The sequence below is a fragment of the Gossypium raimondii genome, chromosome 1, assembly GCF_025698545.1.
Source record: "Gossypium raimondii isolate GPD5lz chromosome 1, ASM2569854v1, whole genome shotgun sequence".
Lineage (NCBI taxonomy): Eukaryota > Viridiplantae > Streptophyta > Magnoliopsida > Malvales > Malvaceae > Gossypium > Gossypium raimondii.
Window position 1 is genome coordinate 36,842,117 of NC_068565.1, and position 21,191 is coordinate 36,863,307.

The following is a 21,191-nucleotide window of genomic DNA, read 5'->3' on the forward strand; positions in this document are numbered from 1 at the left end:
CAACCGATGAAATATCCCTTGAGTTGCTAGTATAGACATGAAAGCTCGAAACTCTCCACCCTAATCACTTTGAAATTGTTTAATATTTTTCCCGAACTGAGTTTTGACTAATTGCTGAAACTAACCAAATTAATCGACTGCCTGTGACTTCTGACGAATAAGATAAATCCATTTAAACCGAGTGCACATATCAATAAAAGATACATAATACCAATTACGACCACATGCAACTGATGTAGGCCTCCATAGATCAAAGACAACCAAGGCAAACAGATCATTATATTCAGTAATAGAGGTGAGAAAAGGCAATTTATGAGACTTTCCTTTTTGACATGTAGTACAAACATTATCAAGACAAAATTTAGCGGAAGTAATATTACATTTATCTAAAACAGATTTAACAACAAAAGCAGAGGGATGACCAAGACGTTTGTGCCACAGAGAAAAAATAGCACCATTGTCACACTTATTCGGGAGTCGAATAGGAGGATTAGGAGAAGCTTCAACAAACTGAGCAGTCGCAACTGGCAGAGAAAAGTGATAGAGCCCATCACGAATGTGGCCCCTCAATAAAATGTCCCAGGTCACGATGTCCTTAACAATAGAATACATCGGATGAAATTCAAAAAACACGTTATTGTCAGTGGCAAACTGAGATACAGATAGGAGATTCTTTCGTATATTCGGTACATACAAAATATTAGATAAATGCAGCAATTTACACTGTGTAGGTAAAACTGAATTACCGATGTACAAGATCTTAGTGGGAGTCCCGTCAACCATTAAAAGAGAAGAAGTACCTGAATATGGTGTAGAGTCATGCAAAGCAGAGACATCGCAACATACATGATGTGTAGCGCTTGAATCTGGATACCAAGACGCAGTTCTAACGGGCATAGAAATATAGGAATCAATGCCGTCACAGTTTGAACCGAATTGAATGGCATTAATATAAGACCCGGTGGAGTCAGAAAAATCAAATGCATGCAAATTGGGTAGACAAGGGAGCCCAATGCAAGGGTCGGACCCAGTGTACACACGAGCTTATGGTTTGGTTAGATAGGGAACAGACGGCCTAGATACATTACAAGCACCAACACCCGAAGCCCCAAGGTCTCGTCCATGACCAAGAGAAGTAATAAATTCTACACAATTCGAAGTTGGCCTATCGGGAAGAGGAAGATCTTGCGGCCCAAAAGAAGAGGAAGCTCCCCCAAAATCTTGACTTGGGCCAAACAGTAACTGTCCATTAAAATAACCAAGCCTAGTCGGCCTAGCATTAGCATGTCCATTAAATGAACCAGGCCCAATCAGCCTAATGACCCCATCAGTAGCAAACCTAGGCGCATGGTACATCTCATGCCCAACGTCATATTAAAACTTTGACCCAGCATAGGGCCCACCATAATGGCCATCAGTACCTTGTAAAATGGGATTAGAAACCCTATTCTGTCGAGATGAAAAGGGTGCAGCATACGGCCAAAGATTTCCCCCCGCAATATTACCCTGCAGCTCTGCCGAGGCAGAACTATGAAGCTTACCAGATACCGGTGACAAAAATGACACACCAGGACCAGAACAATCAACCAAATTTGACGCTCGAACAACCGACGACGACGGGCCATAATACTCACGATTATAATAGAAGAAGCACCTCTGGGTTAAATGCCCAAATCGTCCGCAGATCTGACACTATATGCGGGATTGAAACCCTCTTGCGCGACCTCTAGACGGGGGACGATCACCACGAATTGAGCCCACTAGAGCGGACGACAGAACGGCTTCTAAAAGATTGGCATAAAGAGGCACATCCTGTACTGTACGCACCTACTGACTCTCATACTCAAGCAACACACCGATGAGACGTTGAAGCGGCAGAGGCTCCGACGAGAACGACAGTAAGGTAATGACAGCATCGAACTCCGGAGGTAAGCCCACAAGGACGATTTCTACTTTCTCTGCTTCCGAGATCCGAGATCCAAAAGCCTCTATCAATGCACTTGTGTTTTGGATCTTTGCTACATACTCATTGACTGATAGAGTTTATTTTTTAATTGAGTGAAGATTATGACGAAGACGAGAAAGCTTCGTACCTGTAATGGCAGCGAAGAGACGAGTAGCAGTGTTTCATACATCACACATCGTTCGAGCCTCTGTAAAAGAAGACAGGAGCGAGGGATTAATTGTGAAGAGTAACCAAAAAGTAAGTAACCTTTCTTGTTGAACAAACGCCGAGGCATCTGGATTCAGAACGAACGAGCCCTCCAGAGACTGCACAAACTGCAGTGGAGCAGGTATCGTTCCATCCAAAAAATCAGTTAGCTCGTATCCTTCAACGATTAACCTAACATGCTGCTGCCATTGAACTAAAGTGCCTTCATCCAACTTGACAGTCTCAAGGCGAGGAAATGAGTGAACGAGCCTAGCACCAATGAACGCCGGACATCCATGTTCGACGGAGGCAGGCAGAATCAGCAAAAGCTGTGGTGGTCATGAAAGCAGACTGAAAACAGGTCTCCAGCACCTTAGGCGACTGATACCATGTTAGCACCTATGGTGAGTTAGCAATGTAAATTGAACCAAATGAAACTATACTTAGTATTGAAAGAATGTATTTAGTAAAGAAAGAATTCTTTTGTGTTTAGTCTAGTATATCTTGTATGTACATTGTAACAATAGTATTTATAGAACACATGAGTAATTGCTATTGCTAACAACTTAACTTTTTGAATAACAAATTAATAGCTAATAGGCTAGGTGAATAACAGAGTTAGCTAGTACTCTTAACAAGCTCCTTGGTTCCATGCATAGTTAATGTGTGAAAGTTGTTTGAAAAGGAAAGAAAACTACCACTTAAGCTTGGTTGAAAACAAAACTCACCAAAAGACACAATTTGCCAAAGCCCATTTTTTTTTCATTAAAAGTGCTACGTGTTGCATAAGATCTCTTATAGAATTCTTTTCTCTCTAGATTTCTTTTATTTTATTTTCTTTTCTTTTTAATTTTCAATCATGTAAATGGTAAACTTGATGTCCTATTATTGAAGTAGCGAAAATTCAATATAGAGATATACGTGTGGCTTTGTTTATAACTAAGTTCATTATTATAAGAAATTGCCTGGGTAATGGAAAGTCTGATACACTTTTATCAGCCTGGAATCCTAGTCCAGAATGGGGAAAGTCTATACATTTTCCTTGATTATGTTGTTGTGGTTATGCCTTAATATTTTTTTGATTATAATTTTTATTTCTTAAAAAACTAAAACTTATATTCCTTACAAAATCATCTTTCAACATGCATAAATTTATACAATTCTAAATTCAAAAGTAGTTTAACAAAAAAGAAACAATCTCTTCAATTATCTCACAAGAATTTTTCCTTATCAAAAGAATGAAGAACAGTCAAAACCCAGTCCAAGATTACTCCTCCCTCAAAATTCAAATTCATGTAAGAAGGGGTTTAAAGCTTTCATCATGAAACAATAAACTCATATTGATAAAAATAACAATAATAATAATAATAAATTGCATGTACTGATCCAAATTCACCTTCTTTGCCTACCACCTTTATAAAGCTCCTCCAAGCTACAAAGCAACTGGATTTCTACTGCCAGTGCCTTTTTGTTCCCAACGCCACTAGTCCTCTGATAAAAAACATGTTAAAAAATTTAGTTTCTTATTATAAAGAAACCAGTCAAAAACTCATATAAAAGAATTCAATCTAGAAACCTCACAAAAACTTACTTACTCAACGTCTCAATTAGCCTTCAAACCACCAAAATTGTTCATTTGATTCTTAAATTCAAGGAAAGTTTTTGGCTTTTTAAAATAGAGTTTTTTTTATTTGGGGTTTTAAGTAAGTAGGGTTTGCGATTGAACAAAAGTTCTTAGAGAAGGTAGTTTTCAATTTAGCAAAGAGATTTTCAATTCAATGGTGTATTGTTGAAGATTTAGGGATTTAAAAAAGGGGTTTTTTATTCAAAGGGTGTTTGATTTTCAATATGAGATTTCAACTAAAAAAGCAAAAGGTTCTTGGAAATTGAGCTTTCAACAATGACTCAAATGGAAAAAAAAATTCTTTCAACATTCACTTGTTGTGACGATCAAGAGAATTTTTTGGTGATTTTTTTCTTTTTTGGTTTTTTCTCTTCAAAAATTGAATATGACTATTAAGTTTAAGGGTTAAGGTTACTATTTATTTTCTTTGGTTTAACTCATTACAAAAATTGTAGTTAAATTTTATTGTAATCAAAATTAATTAAATTAATTTACTTATATTGACAAATAAAAAAGTCACATCAGAAAAAAAAATTAATATCATCAATAGTACACGTGACTTCTGAGGTGGTGTCTTAGCTAAAAAAAAGAAATAAATTCAAACTTAACTGCCATATCATCTTGACTGTTAAAAATTAATGAGCAACGTCAATCAAGGGTTTTTTTTACACTCTTAAGCCAAATGAAAATAATATAGCATTGTGTTTTACTTTACACTTTTAAAGGTATGAAGTCAAAAAAAAAAGAAAAAGAGTAAAGTCTAGTGCTTTATGTTATTCACCATATTTTGTTTCTCTTTCCAAAAAAAAATATTAATATTGAGTCAAGCCTAAAGTGCAAATATAAAATTAAGTCATGTAAAAAAAGTAGAAGATAAAATTAAGTCTTGATTATCACTTTTGGGTAGAAAGATATAAAAAAAATGATCTAACAACTTCTTGCCACTGCCATGGCAAAACTAGAAACACAAATCTCAAATAATACTCGTAACACTTTAAGATCTTGATTTTACATAATAATTCTACAATCTCCAAAGTTACTAATACTGAGAATTATTTGATACGAAATTGAAATTAGTTTTGGATTTGATGAAGAAAAATATTATAATATTTTGATTTTTTTCTCTTGATTTTCTTTTTATTATATAAATTTTAAGAGAGTATTTGATATAATGAAAAGTTAATATTTCTTTATGGAATTTAATTAGTTGGAATGTGATTCTAATGTTTGATACATAAATATTAACTTACTTTCATGGGAATGTAACATTCCATTCGAAGTTATTTTCCCACAAACAATACAAAGCAATTCCCTTAATGATTAGTGAAAAAGCGACTTTTCCGTGTACGGGGAAAATAAGAACTTATTAGGACAAAATTAGCCTTCTTTAATTTGTGTTTAGGATTAACATTTATGATGAATGTATTTCTATTGTTATAAATATTTTTATAAAATTATTTTTCATTAATATACACTATATATAAATACATAGAAAAAATTTGCAAATTTTTTTTAAAATTAATTATAACTTTACACATAAAAGATTATGCTCGCATTTGAGAAGGGAAACATCCATATATGAGCAAATGTAGTTAATGTTAATGTTTCATAAATCAAGCTAAGTAGGAGACTTCCGAAGGTGTCCCGACCTTGTTTAACGCACTTGGTATATTTGTAATTGTTTCTGATAACATCACCCAAAAAGATCAAATATTTATTTAGTACATAACCAACTCCCACCCAAAATGAATAATCAAAGCCCACCCCAAAATTTTTTAACCACCACCTAAATGAAACGATGCATTTAATTATCAATATTTTGCACAATTCTCACTTCTTCCTTTCTTCTATCCTTTGTAACCGTTGCTTTATATTTTTCTTCTTCATCCGCAATCATAATGTTGGAATTTAGTTTCATTAGTGTGGTAATTTTGTCTATATTTATTTATAATTTTTCGATTAAATTGATTTAATAAAATATTTTTCAGTATCATTAATATCTCTACATATTTTCCTCGATAGTTTTTGCACGCAAAGAAAAATAAAACAAATATTATCTCATTGATTAGCTAACGTTTAACCAATATTAAAGCAATATTACGTAGTTAGATTGTAATACAAAAAGAAAAATTAAATTAGTAGACAATCTAAACATGTTCTTAGTTTAATCATAATTTAGAAAATTGATAGAAATACTAATATGTCGTCTATCAAGTCCAATTAGGGAGATATCCTATCTTAGGTATCAAAGCAGATTGTCAAAACCATTTTTATTTTCGGAAAAAAAACAAAAATTAGTTGTCGATGAAAATTTGGAGTCGCCACCAATCTTTTATTAAGGTGTGATTGGATCACCTAAAACGACTTTAGTGTACGAGTTTTTAGAAAAACGAGTTCGGGAGTCAGTTACGTCCAAGGAAGGATTAGCACCCTCATAACGCCCAAAAAATTGGAACCAAATTGATTAATCAGTGTCTTAATGTCGAGAATTAAAAAAAATTCAATCCTTGATTAAATCAAGTTATTTATTAAGACTCTCTCATTTAGGAGAAGAAATGTCACACCCAATGCGTTAGGGCACGACATCTCGTATCCTCAAAAATGAGTTTGTCCTAAAGACTTGCGTAATAAAATTTAAGAAAATATTTAATTGTTTAAAATTTATGAAGAAATCGCGGTCCAATACGTTAGGACACGATTTCTTAAAATCCCAAACATTGAATATTTCATTTATTATTTTTTAGAAAAAATCATTGTCTCGAGAAGTCAACACGTCACACCCAATGCATTAGGACACAACATATTGAATTTCCGATATTGAATTTCCGATAACAAGCTTTTCATATTATTTTTGATTAAGGAGCAATTCTCGATTTTTGGATTTAACGAAGAAAATTGGAACCCAATACGTTAGGGCTTAATTTCCTTGAAAATCCTAAATACGAGTATTATCTCTATTTTGAAAATTTTCTATTTTAAATTCGAGTAAAAGATGATGTAATGTTATATTGAACGCATGTATAAATGTCGCAATAACAAATAACAATAACAAATACAACAATGGCATAGAAATAATATAAACAAATAAATAAACGAAAATAAAAAATAAACAATGACAATGTAAGAATATCAAATAAATGAGCAAAATAAAAAATACTAAAACATAAATCAACAAACAAATGAATGAAATAAAAAAAATACATAATATATACATTGGAATTATGAAGAATAAGATGGCATACATATGAATTTACATATAAAACTTTGGAATATAAAGTTTATATAACAAAATATATAATGCATTTATGCAAATAAAGAAACATATAAACATATATATATATATATATAAATTATGAAATATGTGTTTAACAAAATATATGTATTTGAGCATTTAAAAATAAATAAATATGTATGTATACAAAATTAAAATAATAAAGAATATGTATATGCGTATAAAATATAAATGTATATATGTAAAAATAAAAGTTATGCAAATAGAATAATAATAAAATATATATAAAATATGTGCGGTATTTATAAAAGTTTTTTAAATGTATGTATATTATTATAAAAAATAATGTCTATGTATATATATATAATAATAAAAATAAGAAGAAGAAGAAGAAAAATAAGAATAACTTAATAACAAATAGAGATTAAATCGAAACTAAACAAAATTTTAGCGCCAAAATTAAAAATAAAAATAAAACTGAATCAAAATGAGCGAGAAAGGAGGAGGACAAAACGCGCAAATTCCCCATTTGGGGCCAGAACGCACAGACCCTGCTTGCGGGCCAGGTCAATGTGCGGATCTGGCCCCTTCAAAATGGTGCCATTTCGTCAGGCTATTTAAGCCACAATCAATTCACAAAATTTCATTTTTTCATTTTTTACAAAAAAAAAACCCTTAAAAAACCTCTCAATCTCTCCCTTCTCCTCCGGGCACCGACCCCCCAGTCCGACCATCGGCAGGTCATCGGCCACCGGCTTCCGGCGACAACACCGCCGTCTGCGGTGGCCAGAAAAAGGGAAAATAATCCTTTCGGCTCTTTCGACCCTTCCAAGCCCAAATATGGGTTCGAAATCTCTGAAAAACCAGCAGAAAATACGAAGAAAACCCGAAACCTTTCGGTTTCTGGCCACCAATCCTCGGGGGTGGCTCCCTCGATCCTCAAATGGCGAGACAGACCCGAACACAGGTGTTTTCACACCCTTTTTTTTGTCTTTTATTTTATTCTATTTTATTTACTTGTAATAAAATACAAAAAAGAAAATAAAAAGAGAAACAGTAGTTCTAAAAGAGTTTCAACCTTTGGATTTTCCAATTGCTCCTTGCTTTTTTTGGTATTCTGTATTTGTGTTGTGAAATATTCGCTATTCTTTTTATTGATTTTTCTTCGATCCCTATTACAGTATATTTAATTGCTTTTTATAGCCATTCTCAAACAATATAAAGGAATGAATCTGTTTAATGATTCGATTTGCAAATCTTCGCGTTTTCTTTCCATATATTGTTGTTTCCTTTCTTGATGTGCAGGTAAGAATATCGCGTGAAGATTCGGAGGGCGAAGCTTGGCTTACGGCGGCTGAAGCTTACCTTAGAAACCCTAGGGTTTCTGCCATTGCTTCGAGCCACTAGATTTGGGCCTTTGTTTTTTGTATTTTGGGCCTTGTATTGTTCTGGGCCAACTTGTTTTGTTCTGGACCTGTAAAAAAACACTGGACTTTTTATTATTTTCGCTTATTAAGGGCCGGGTAAAATTTAGGTATTACAGCTGCCCCTCTTTGCTCGTTATCGTGTAATGGGAACGGAGCAAAGACTTTAAAAATGCCCAATTTTACCCAGTCATGTTGGACCTTGGTACTCTTTTTCTTCAAGTAGCCTCATTCCTTCCTACTGCATCTTCAGAGGTATAGGAACTAGTGCTTCAATCTACTCCATTGCAATATTAAGGGGATATGGTTCGTACATTGTAGTTTCTCAAAATTTGCTATATTTAATTTGCTCCACTGCAACTTCAGGGAGATAAGACTTATAGCTTCAACTTGATCTGCTACAACTTAAAGATGAATTTGATGCGATCTGCTCTACTGTAATTTTAGAGAGGTAAGATCCATCATTCTAATCCACTCCACTACAACTTTAGGGAGATAGGATTTGTTTATTCAGTCTGCCCCACTGCAATTTCAGGGGGATGAGACTTGCTTTCTTGAGTCTGCTTCACTGCAACTTCAAGGAGATAAGACTCACTTTCTTGGGTCGACTCCACTACAATTACAAGGAGATAAGACCTGCTATGATATGCTCTCTACAACTTTAGAGAGATAAGATCTATCACTTTAATCCGCTCCACTGCAACTTCAGGGAGATAGGATTATTGACTTTAATCTGCTCCACTGCAACTTCAGGGAGATAAGATTCGCCATCTTCAGTTTTTTAAATTGCAATGTTGGGGAAACAAGATTCGCCGTCGTGGTTTCAATCTGCTCCACCGTAATGCCAAAGAGATAGGATTCGCTGCCCTCAGCTTTAATCTGCTCCGCTGCAACACTAGGGAAACAAGATTTGCTACCTTTAGCTTTAATCTATTCAACCATAATGCCAAAGAGATAGGATTCGCTGCCCACAGCTTTAATCCGTTCCACTTCAGCTATTTCAAGTGTTAACGCCAGAGAGATAAGATTCGCTGCCTCCAGCTTTAATCTGCTCCACTGCAACGCTAGAGAAACAAGATTCACTACCTTTAGCTTTAATCTGTTCCACTATAATGCGAAAGAGATAGTATTCGCTGCCTACAGTTTTATTCCGCTCCACTTCAGCTATTTCAAGTCTTAACGCCAGAGAGATAAGATTCGCTGCCCTCAGCTTTAATCTGCTCCGCTGCAACGCTAGGGAAACAATATTCGCTACCTTTAGCTTTAATTTGTTCCAATATAATGCCAAAGAGATAGGATTCGCTGCCCACAGCTTTAATCCGCTCCACTTCAGCTATTTCAAGTCTTAACGCCAGGGAGATAAGATTTGCTGCCCTCAGCCTTAATCTGCTTCGCTATAACGTCAGGGAAGTAAGATTCGCAATCTTCAACCTATTCCACTGTTAACCAGGGAGATAGGATTCACAACCTATTCCACTGCTGACCAGGGAGATATGACTCACCTATTCCACTGCTAACCAGGGAGATAGGACTTACAATATTCAACCTATTCCTCTGTTGACCAGGGAGATAGGACTCACAATCTTCAACATATTCCACTGCTGACCAGGGAGATAGGATTCACAATCTTCAGCCTATTCCACTGCTGTCCAGGGAGATAGGGCTAGTTTATCGATCTACTTCGCTGTCAGTGCAGGAAGGCAAGATCTGCTATTTTTAACCTGCTTCGCTGCAACCCAGGGAGGCAAGGCTGGTGTCTTTGATCTGCTTCGCTGTCGGTGCAGGAATGCAAGATCTGTTATCTTCACTGATCTGTTCTCTGGGGAACATGACTTGTATAATGAACCTAATTATGCCTAATGATTAGGATGGCATAAAATGAATCAAATGCCCCTAACTAGACATGTGTGAATGGTGTTTGCATGACTGCATAAATTTTTTTTTGAGAATGATCTGACCTAGGTTGTCATTGCTCGAAGTTTATTAAGGCTTTAACACTGACGTGCTACAATGCCTTCTTGCTTAGCTGGCTTTTCTGAAGAAACATTTAGTCAGGTTGCCCCCCACTGTAAACCTCAAAGTTCAATCCATTGGGGCGCAAAATTTATACCATCATTCTCCCCCTGTAACCCAGAGGTAGGAATATATGGCTTTTCCTTAATCCTCTCCTATCACAGTTCAGGATCTAAATCTTTCTGGTCCTTTACACTATTCCTAAGGTGTTGTACCAAAGGCTCATGCGTAAATGAAGGCTTTCTTCTCCGATGTAACTTTTTCCTATTGCCTAGTGATCATTACTTGCTTGTTTATTTAAGCTTTGTCATCAACACAACTTGTTATTTTGTTCAATCAATACTTTTGACAACAAAATCCAAAGAGAAAATCCTAATTTAGATTATTCCTTTTCAGATTTCCAACCTTTAAACTTGGTGTGCTCTAAACAATAGTCCTGTTTCAGGTTCCTGTATTATTTAGAAACTTCTAGAGTAATATGCAAAACTTCCCTTGTGAAAGTTTTATTAGCCCATTAATCAACATGCTTACAAAAAAGGTCATAACAATGGATAAGAATAAGGTTGGTTCTGAGCATAGCCAAAAAAGAAGGATAACAAAAAAATTGATTGGGAATGTGTATCTTGAAAAAGAATGAAGTATTCCAATAATAACAAATTCAATATAAATAGTATAAAAATTGGATGCCCCAGATATCGCAGCTTGAACTTCTCTATACAAACTTTCTGAGTTTAACATGTGTTTAGGAGATCTACAGTACTCTGTCGATGTCCCAAGATATCGCCTACCCTTTCCTATTGATTCAGGTATAACAATATCACCACATGCACTAATCTGGTCAAAATTCAAGTTGCTCTGATCATCTCGTGCCTCATTCTGATCAATATTTGAGCCGCCCTTTTTTGGGTTTTTAACTCAAATCCCATTTTGGTCTATGGTGCCCTTTGTGGGTTTTCACCCTAGCCTCTCCATTTTTATTTTTCACTTTCATCTTTTTCTATTTTATTTTACGACTCAAAGTGCCCCTTACGGGTTTTCACCTTGGTCCTTTCTCCTTATTTAAGCGAAATGTTTCTTGACTGAATCTGAGTTGACAAGATTAGGTGATTAGTGCTTAACATAAGGATCTTCCCAATTTGGCATTCATTTCCCTTTAAAGTCCCTTTGTAAAGGAATGATCTTTTCCAACATCCAGCCTTCTCGTGGAATTCTCTAAGATGACCTTGTTTATTATGGGCTCGTATCATTTATTTCTGGTACATCTGACCCTGATAAATAGCTTTTAACCCTTTTCCTAGGTTAGATCATTCTGCTTCATCCCGCTCTAGCTCAACTAATACCCGGAGAGAGGGGATTTCAATAGGTAAAACTACCTCAATCCTGTAAACCAAAGAGAAATGTGTTGCCCCGGTGAACGTCTTGATAGATGTTCGACAAGCAAGGAGGGCAAAATGGTAATTTCTCATGCCAGTCATTGCAAGTCTGAGTCATTTTCCTTTAATTTTCTTAATATTCACCTCTAGGCAATTTAGTGACGAATCGTGGTGTCTGATTTTGAATTGATTACAGACCGCAACTGTCGTGCTATTGTTCAAGCTCAACGCATTATCCAATGTAATCCTCTCTGAAATTCTATATATGATGATATTAGCGTATAAAATAGCCTTTACCCGTTTCCTGAAGTAATTAATGATCTCAAAATGAAGCAATACCCATAAGAAACCTTCGATGATGATGACGTCCATGCCCCATTTTGCTCAAAATTTGAGTCACCCTTTTCGGGTTTTCATCTCAAATACACATTTGGTCAAAGCGCCCTTTGCAGGTTTTCGCCTTGACCTTTTCTTTTTCTTTTTCTTCTTTTCGATTTGGATGACCTTTTATTTTGACTTTGATTTTTTCAATTTTTTTCTTTTTTTTAATGCATCTGAGCTCATAGGGTTAGGTAAGTCCTTGTTATCCCTTTCGAAGAATCTTCTTTGATATCAGATTTCTGGGGCGAACTTACTACAAAAAACTTTGGATCTTCCTCTTCGATCAGGATAGAATCCAACAGAACTTGAAGAGATGGAAGCTCATCTTCAAATGGGTAAAGCTATGCTGAGTTAACTAGAAAAGCATTGCCCTGGCAAAGAATTCTCATTGCATCGTTCACACTGCGAATTTCTGACATTGTGCTGCTGTACAAATTTCATTATCAGCGCTTGTCCTGGGCATATCCTGGTATGATCATACAAAGACATCTTTGAACTCTAGAAATAACTCAACAAAGTCTTGCTTCGTCTTGGCAGTCAGGTCAATTCTAATCTTCACCCAGCTTACAATTTCTAATGATTCCTTTTGAGGTAGGCTCTGTCTATCCCATCCTCAACAAGTCTGGAAATAGGCTACAATCTATGTCATTTTCAAAGTCATGAGATCCCTCTAAACACCTGTCTCGCTCAAAAGGAGGTTCGAAATCTATAACAGTGTCACTCATGTCATTGGTATCTGGGGACCCATAGTAAGTACCAAAGAATTTACAAAATAATGTGTGAATTTATGAGTAATTATTTGTACAATATGATTATGAATGAATAAAGGAATAATGTGGAAGAAAATCCAAAAGAATGAAAGATTAATAATGAAAGAATATTGGCTCAAAAATAAATACAAAGATGTATTTTATTAGAATAACGATGTTTAGACATGAGCGTATTTCATAAAGGAATTCTTATTGCCCCTAGCTAAAAGCAACAAGTGTGTTCTGAACATTACTCTAAATATGCTCTAAATGCTACAGAAATTTCTTTTACACTCTGATTATTTAGAGCACTCTTAAGTTTATAAGGGTGGATATCTAACAAGGTCTTTTTTCAATTGCGTCTTCATATACGGCGTTGATGTAAACGCTTCCCAACACTTCTTCATTCATTGCATTCTCCCCATTATCAATGTGGTTGGGTAGCAAATTTTCTGTACTGGAGGCTTCATCAAACTTGACAATGCCTATATTAATGAATCTTTCAACTATCTTTTTAAATGCGGTGCAATTTTCTATCGAGTGCCCCGCAATTCCTGCATGGTATTCACACTGAGCATTTGCAGTATACCATTTAGGAAATGGAGGCAACATTGGTTTCTGGTAGAAAGGGGACACCACATGTGCATTAAATAGGCTTTGATATAGCTCGCTATATGACATCGGTATAGGCGTGAACTGAGGCCTTTTTATATTTGCCTTAGTGTAAGATTTCGCTTTAAAGGCTCTGATGGCTGGTGGTTTCTATCTTTGGCCGGCCCACAGCGATTGGTTTTGAGTGGCCCTTGTTATATCTGCCTGCATTATCCCCCTTATTCCCTTTTTTCTTTGGGGCCTTTATAGTATCTGGGTACTCCACCCTCGCCTATTTTATTTCTGCTGGATTATCAAGAGAAATAGGATTGGCTAGATTGTTCCTCAGATTAGATCTTGAGCCCATTGGGCTATTTATTGGTGTTAAGGTATCAATCTGATATTGGTGAGATTTGATAGTAAGGGGTGCCCCTTGTGGACGCATATCTGGCTGGACACTTATCGGGGTAAAACCTGAAGGATAAACAGGGTCTTCATTATCCTCCCCAAAGTGGACCACTGGGCTTTCCTCTCTTTCTAACCCTCGAGCCAATAACTGGGTTAACTGGTTTATCACATTGCTTTGGAATTCTAGCATCTGATCTTTCATATCTTGTTGAAATTTGGTCAATTGCTTTAGCATCTGTGTTTACATCTGCTCTCTTCTCTCCAATCTTTGGTCCATGCCTCCTGACTTTGCTTAGGTACGATAACGGTGTTTGGTAGGTTAGTGGGTTTCCAGATTAACTGAGGAATGATTTATATCAATTAGAATCTTTTAATATTTTTTAATGTATATGAAGCAATGCAATGCATGAATGCATAAAGGCGCCAATTTTGATTCAATTCCATTTAAGAAAACTTTACTAGAAATTAAATTTCTTTACATAAAGTGAATTACAAATAAAGCTTTGCTCTATTACTCAGAATTCTAATTTTCCTAAGTAACAAAGCTAACTCTTGCCCCCGATCCGATTCTAATTCATACTTCACAATTAGCATGTCTGCTTGTGCTGCTAAAGTTTGTATGTGATCAACTACTTCTCGAATCTGGACCACAGGTTCCTCCATAATATGATCTCTGCTCCTAACTTGATTCTGAAAGTAGTAAAGCTGTTCATTATTACGACTTTCATTTGCTTCCAATCTCTCGATCCGGATCTCACAATTTTGCAGCGCCGTTTCTAGCTCTTCTATTTTTTCCTTCATTTCCTCAATCTTACTTAAGCTTGCCCTCAATTCTATCGTAGAGTTTCGATTTCGATAATGACGAAGAGATCTTTCCAACTCAGTCACCCTATCCTTTAATTCACCTTTTTCTCTTTGGCTATCTGACAAACTCTTTTCTAAAGCCTCGTTACGCATCTGTATCTCTTGGAATTTTCATTCCCATCTATCGGCTTTGTCCTTTTCTTCTCGAATTTCTGCTCGCCACTGTTCTAAAGTTTTTCCCAACTCGGCAGTTCTCATTGACAAACGTAACTTTTTATAATTTGTCTTCAAACTATCCAACTTCTCCTCAACCTTGTTTTTCCCTTTTCTTAATTTCTCAGTTTCGAGCTTTTGAACATCTATGTCTAATCTTAAGTTCATCTTCTCTTCCTCCATTTGTTCTATCTTCTTTTCTAACTCTGCATTTCTTCCTTCAAAATCTTGTCTTATGATTTCCAACTCAGAAAGGACGACCCGCAAATATTCCTCTATTTACTGGTTGTTTTCCTGACTTATCTTGGGTATATTGTCGTTAATTCTCCTAACCCACCATTCATTATACTCTGGAGTTGTCATCAGACCCACAGTTAACCTCTTCATTCGGAAAGTCTAATTCCACACACTAGATATCTCTTGAATCTTCTTTCTATAACCATCATCTCTGTACGAAAATCCACAATCAGCTATCCCTTGGGTCGCAGGTATAAATTTCCTTGACCTATACTGCCTCAGCACCAATGATGGGGCATATCCAACAGCTCCCTAAATTCCAAGCAGTGGAACCCAATCAAAATTACCACACCTATACATGAGCTCATCTGGAAGCAACCAAGGAGCTCTCCACTTGATGTCCTCTTCTTGAAGATTTTGAAGAATTCCTATCCACTTTTCCTCCAAAATGTCATCTCTCCTAGGCGTAGCTACTATCTCCTTTAGTGGTGAATAATTTTCAGAGAAAACTCGATACGAAACTTTATCCACCTTCCAAAAGTGACTGTGAAACCATGTGAGTAAAAGCTGTGCACATCCAATGAATCTCCCCTCTCTCGCTTTCTGGCATGCACTCAATGACCTGAAGGTTTCTGTCAAAATTGCCAGAATTGGTGTAACCCTCTTATCAAGTCGGTCGAATAAATCGGTGACTGCTTCATCAACATGCCCCAAGGCTTTGGGGAAGACGACCAAGCCACATATACTTAAAGCAAATACATCTACCCTCTTCCTCACGTCTGGGTGCGTTAGAATTGCATCTTTCAAACTCTCCAAGGAACGCACTTACTATCCCCCTTTTGCTTAATCCATGTAGCAACCCACTTCTCACTTATCCCTGTTATATTCATCAGCTTCTTCGAAAAGGTTGGCACATTTATCGCTCTCGAGTAGACCTTGTCTGCTTGAAACTTTGAACATCGGAGTAAAGCCACATACTCTTCTATCGTAGGCACCAAATCGACCTTTCCAAAAGTGAAGCAGCTGTAAGCAGGATTCCAAAACTGGGCAAGGGCTCGAAACAAGTGCTTGTCTACCTTCATATCAAGCAAATAAGGCAAATCCCCATAATTATTATAAAATAGCTGCCTAACCTCGTCATTCCACTGATCCCAGAATTTCTTCGATTCTCGCAAATTGTTTTGAGTTACACTGATGCGCGTAAAGTCTCATAATTCTGATATATATCCCTCCGCCAAACTATCACATTTCTCTCACTGCGTTGTTTCAGACCAAGTTCGGACAGCCACATTATCCTCCACTTTATCAAGAAACCCTTTTTCCATAATAAGATTTCTATCTAGCAACTGAATATGAACCGACGCCTTTTATGATGAAATGAAATGCCATGTCATGCAATCAAAATAAAACACAAAAGTCAGTATCATATAAAAACATATAATATAATCAAGAAATAGTAAAACACCTAATCGGATATCTACTAAGATTCAGTATAGTTCTACCTAAAGTGGATTCCTAAGGTTCACTATATGAAGTTCGGCTTCTAGGGCAAAGGTACCAGAACCAGCAGATTCCTCGATCTTCACCCATTATAGGCTCATATAGATCAAGTTCGGTTCAGGGGAATACATTTTCCCTATGACTATACGGAGATGAAAATCTCACGAAGGCATAGGTACCAATGTACTCCGAAAGCGATCCATTATCCTATACGGAGGTGAAAACCTCACGAAGGAATAGTTTTTCACTCCCACTTAAAAGGATAAAATCATTCAACTCATGTAATGTATAATGCAAAAATAACTCAGATCAATTAAGCAAGAAAATAATGAATGCAAAAGGATCTCATCAATTTTTTAAAAAAATTATTTTCTCAACCATAAGACAAAAATTAATCAACTTTGTGGCTCGACTCTCTTATATATATATTTTTTTAAAAAAGTCCCCAGTGGAGTCGCCAAGCTGTTGAAACCATTTTTATTTTTGGAAAAAACAAAAATTAGTTGTCGATGAAAATTTGGAGTCACCACCAATCTTTTATTAAGGTGTGATTGGATCACCTAAAACGACTTTGGTCTACGAGTTTTTAAAAAAATAGGTTCGGGAGTCAGTTACGTCTGAGGAAGGTTTAGCTCCCTCGTAACGCCCAAAAAATTGGTACCAAATTGATTAATCAATGTCTTAATGTCGAGAATTAAAAAAGAATTCAATCCTTGATTAAATCAAGTTATTTATTAAGACTCTCTCATTTAGAAGAAGAAATATCACACCCAATGCGTTAGGGCACGACATCTCGTATCCTCAAAAATGAGTTTGTCCTAAAGACTTGTGTAATAAAATTTATGAAGAAATCGCGACTCAATACGTTAGGGCACGATTTCTTAAAATCCCAAACATTGAATTCCTTTATTATTTTTTAGAAAAAATCATTGTCTCGAGAAGTCAACACGTCACATCCAATGCATTAGGACACAACATATTGAATTTCCGATAACAAGCTTTTCATTTTATTTTTGATTCAGGAGCAATTTTCGATTTTTGGATTTAACAAAGAAAATTGGAACCCAATACGTTAGGGCTTAATTTCCTTGAAAATCCTAAATATGAGTATTATCTCTATTTTAAAAATTTTCTATTTTTAAATTCGAGTAAAAATATGATGTAATGTTATATTGAACGCATGTATAAATGTCGCAATAACAAATAACAATAATAAATACAACAATGGCATAGAAATAATATAAACAAATAAATAAACGAAAATAAAAAAATAAACAATGACAATGCAAGAATATCAAATAAATGAGCAAAAAAAATACTAAAACATAAATCAACAAACAAATGAATGAAATAAAAAGTGCATAATATATACATTGGAATTATGAAGAATAAGATGGCATACATGTGAATTTACATATAAAACTTTGGATTATAAAGTTTATATAACAAAATATATAATGCATTTATGCAAATAAAGAAACATATAACCATATATATATATATATATAAATTATGAAATATGTGTTTAACAAAATATATGTATTTGAGCATTTAAAAAATAAATATGTATGTATACAAAAATTAAAATAATAAAGAATATGTATATGCATATAAAATATAAATGTATATATGTAAAAATAAAAGTTATGCAAATAGAATAAAAAAAAAATAAAATATGTGCAGGTATTTATAAAAGTTTTTTTAAATGTATGTATATTATTATAAAAAATAATGTGCATGTATATAATAATAATAATAATAATAATAATAATAATAATAACAACTTAATAATAAATAAAGATTAAATCGAAACTAAACAAAATTTTAGGGCCAAAATTAAAAATAAAAAAACTGAATCAAAATGAGCGAGAAAGGAGGAGGACCAAACGCGCAAATTCCCCATTTGGGGCGAACGCATGGACCACTTATGGTCAGTCAACGTCTTAATCTGCCCTTTCAAAATGGCGCTGCTTTAAAAGCTATTTAAGCCACAATCAATTCACAAAATTTCATTTTTCCTTTTTACAAAAACCTTAAAAACCTCCCAATCTCTCCTTCTCCTCCGCACACCCTCCTCGATCCACCATCGGTCGGTCATTGGCCACCATGACTGCCACTGCCTCTGGCGACGGCACCGCCATCTGCGGTGGCCGAAAAAAGGGAAAATAACCCTTTCGGCTCTCTCGACCCTTCCAAGCCCAAATATGTGTTCGAAATCTCTGAAAAACCAGCAGAAAATGCGAGGAGAACCTGAAACCTTTCAGTTTTCGGCCACCGATCCTCGGGGGTGGCTCCCTCGATCCTCCCATGGTGAGACAGATCCGAACACAGGTGTTTTCACACCCTTTTTTGTATTTTATTTTATTTTATTTTATTTACTTGTAATAAAATACGAAAAAGAATATAAAAAGAGAAACAATAGTTTGAAAAGAGTTTCAACCTTTGGATTTTCCAATTGCTCCTTGCTCTTTTTGGTATTCTGTATTTGTGTTGTGGAATATTCGCTATTTTTTTTATTGATTTTTCTTCGATCCCTATAAGGCTTTTTATAGCCATTCTCAAACAATATAAAGGAATGAATCTGTTTAATGATTCGATTTGTAAATCTTCGCGTTTTCTTTCCATATACTGTTGTTTCCTTTCTTGATGTGCAGGTACGAAGATCGCGTGGAGATTCGGAGGGCGAGGCTTTGCTTGCGGGGGCTGAAGCTTACCTCAGAAACCCTAGGGTTTCTGCCACAGCTTCGGGCCACTGGACTTGGGCCTCTGTTTTTGTATTTTGGGCCTTTGTATTGTTTTGGGCCAACTTGTTTTGTTCTGGACCTGGAAAAAAACACTGGACTTTTTATTATTTTCGCTTATTAAGGGCCGAGTAAAATTTAGGTATTACACAGATTACTCCAAAAAGATAAAGATATAGATGCGACTGACTGGACTGACAGTACATTAGACAAGACCTAAGTTGAATAAGTCCTAGATCCGTTTATGGATTTATTCACTTGTGACTTTCATAGTGATACAGATGAGTGTGAATAAACGCAGAAGTAGATCGTAAAGTTTCTTAAAGTCACAATTTTGACTTAGGGCTCTAAACGTTTAGAAAGAAACTTGGATTTTGAGACAACTTGAAACACAATCAAATCCATGTCAAATAAAACAAATAAAAAATAAATAACTATGATAAATAAATATAACAATAAATCAAAGATTGGAAAAATAAAGAAGATAGATGGAAAATATAGAACGTGATATGTAGAAGTCCTAAGAAGCCTTGGAAACATAAAGAATCCACAACCCCATTCAAACGGCTCTAATTTCCCCTCCAAGATAGAAAACATGGCAAGAAAAAGTTTGAAGATAATCCTCATAATCTTAAAAGATTGTTAAAACTCTTCTAAAAGAAACTCAAGAGAAATTCTTGAAAAAAAAAACTCAAAGAGAATTTATTAACTCAAAAGAGAAGTTGAATAATAATGAATTAATTGATTTGTGTACAATGCAAAGGCCTATATATAGGCTAGCTAAATAAATCTAAATAAAACTCTTAAGTATAATATAACTCTAATTAATCTAAACAAGAAGTAGTTTTAAACTAAACTTTCTTGTTGACATAAAACTCCTAAATAACTTAAACTACTTAATACTTATTAAAATTTAGAATAATAAAATAATAAGAGCTAATAAATACAATATTGGGCTAATATATAATAAAATTTAAGCCCAAAACGTGAACCTAATATAATTTAAACTTGAATTAAAAGCCTGAAACTCGTAACTCCCGTCATAATCCCATCTAGAAATTTTGTTCGCGTAGTCTTCACTAAAATGGTTATAACTTGAGCTCCCGAACTCAAAATAGACTGATTCAAAGTGCATTTCAAAGCTAAGAGATAGATATTTGAATGCCATGAGACATCTCAACCCAAAAATGCCTGGATCCCACATAAAAAGTCATCCCAAGTCTATTAATTTCCCAAACTTGAAAATTGGCAACTTCGGTGAATGGAATTTAATAAATTTCACCCCATCCATGCATGTATCATTCCCCCTTTCCTCAAAAATATTTTTCCTCCAATCTTGTCTTTGATCAAATCTTGGTTCAATTTTCTTGGCCTTTGACATTGTTGTTGGGCCTTGAGGTAGTGTAGTCCATCACATCCATGGGTCAGAAATTAAGCCTTAAGATTCTCATCATTTGCCCCTTCCTCAAGAAGATTCGTCCCTGAATCTTTAACTACAAATAAAGAAAAGAGATTAGAACAAATAAAAAAATGAAAAAAAATATTTACCTAAGCTTTCTTGTGCACCAAAACTATCTCCAGGATCAAAGATATGATTTTGATCTCCCAAATCAGCATGAATCAAGTATCTCTCTTTCAAAAACAAACCATCAACACTAAACAAAGAAATATCAGACACATGAGTGTTTAAGGAAAAAATAACATGTAACTTTCTTTGAATATACATGGTCATCCATAAGAATTTTCAAC

General features: G+C 35.2%; 1 long non-coding RNA gene and 1 pseudogene across 2 annotated transcripts; one reads left to right on the forward strand and one right to left on the reverse strand.

Moving 5' to 3' along the window:
• The first annotated feature begins 1,457 nt into the window (after positions 1–1,457).
• On the forward strand, positions 1,458–2,717 carry LOC128042437 (uncharacterized). 2 transcript variants are annotated; one of them, XR_008197857.1, is made up of 3 exons: positions 1,463–1,928; positions 2,065–2,294; positions 2,394–2,717. It is a non-coding gene; the product is annotated as an uncharacterized LOC128042437 (long non-coding RNA). The 2 variants fall into 2 exon arrangements; XR_008197856.1 differs by having other exon boundaries at positions 1,458–1,928; positions 2,065–2,717.
• Positions 2,718–12,550: 9,833 nt separating this feature from the next.
• Positions 12,551–15,147, reverse strand: LOC128032524 (uncharacterized; annotated as a pseudogene).
• Positions 15,148–21,191: the final 6,044 nt, after the last annotated feature.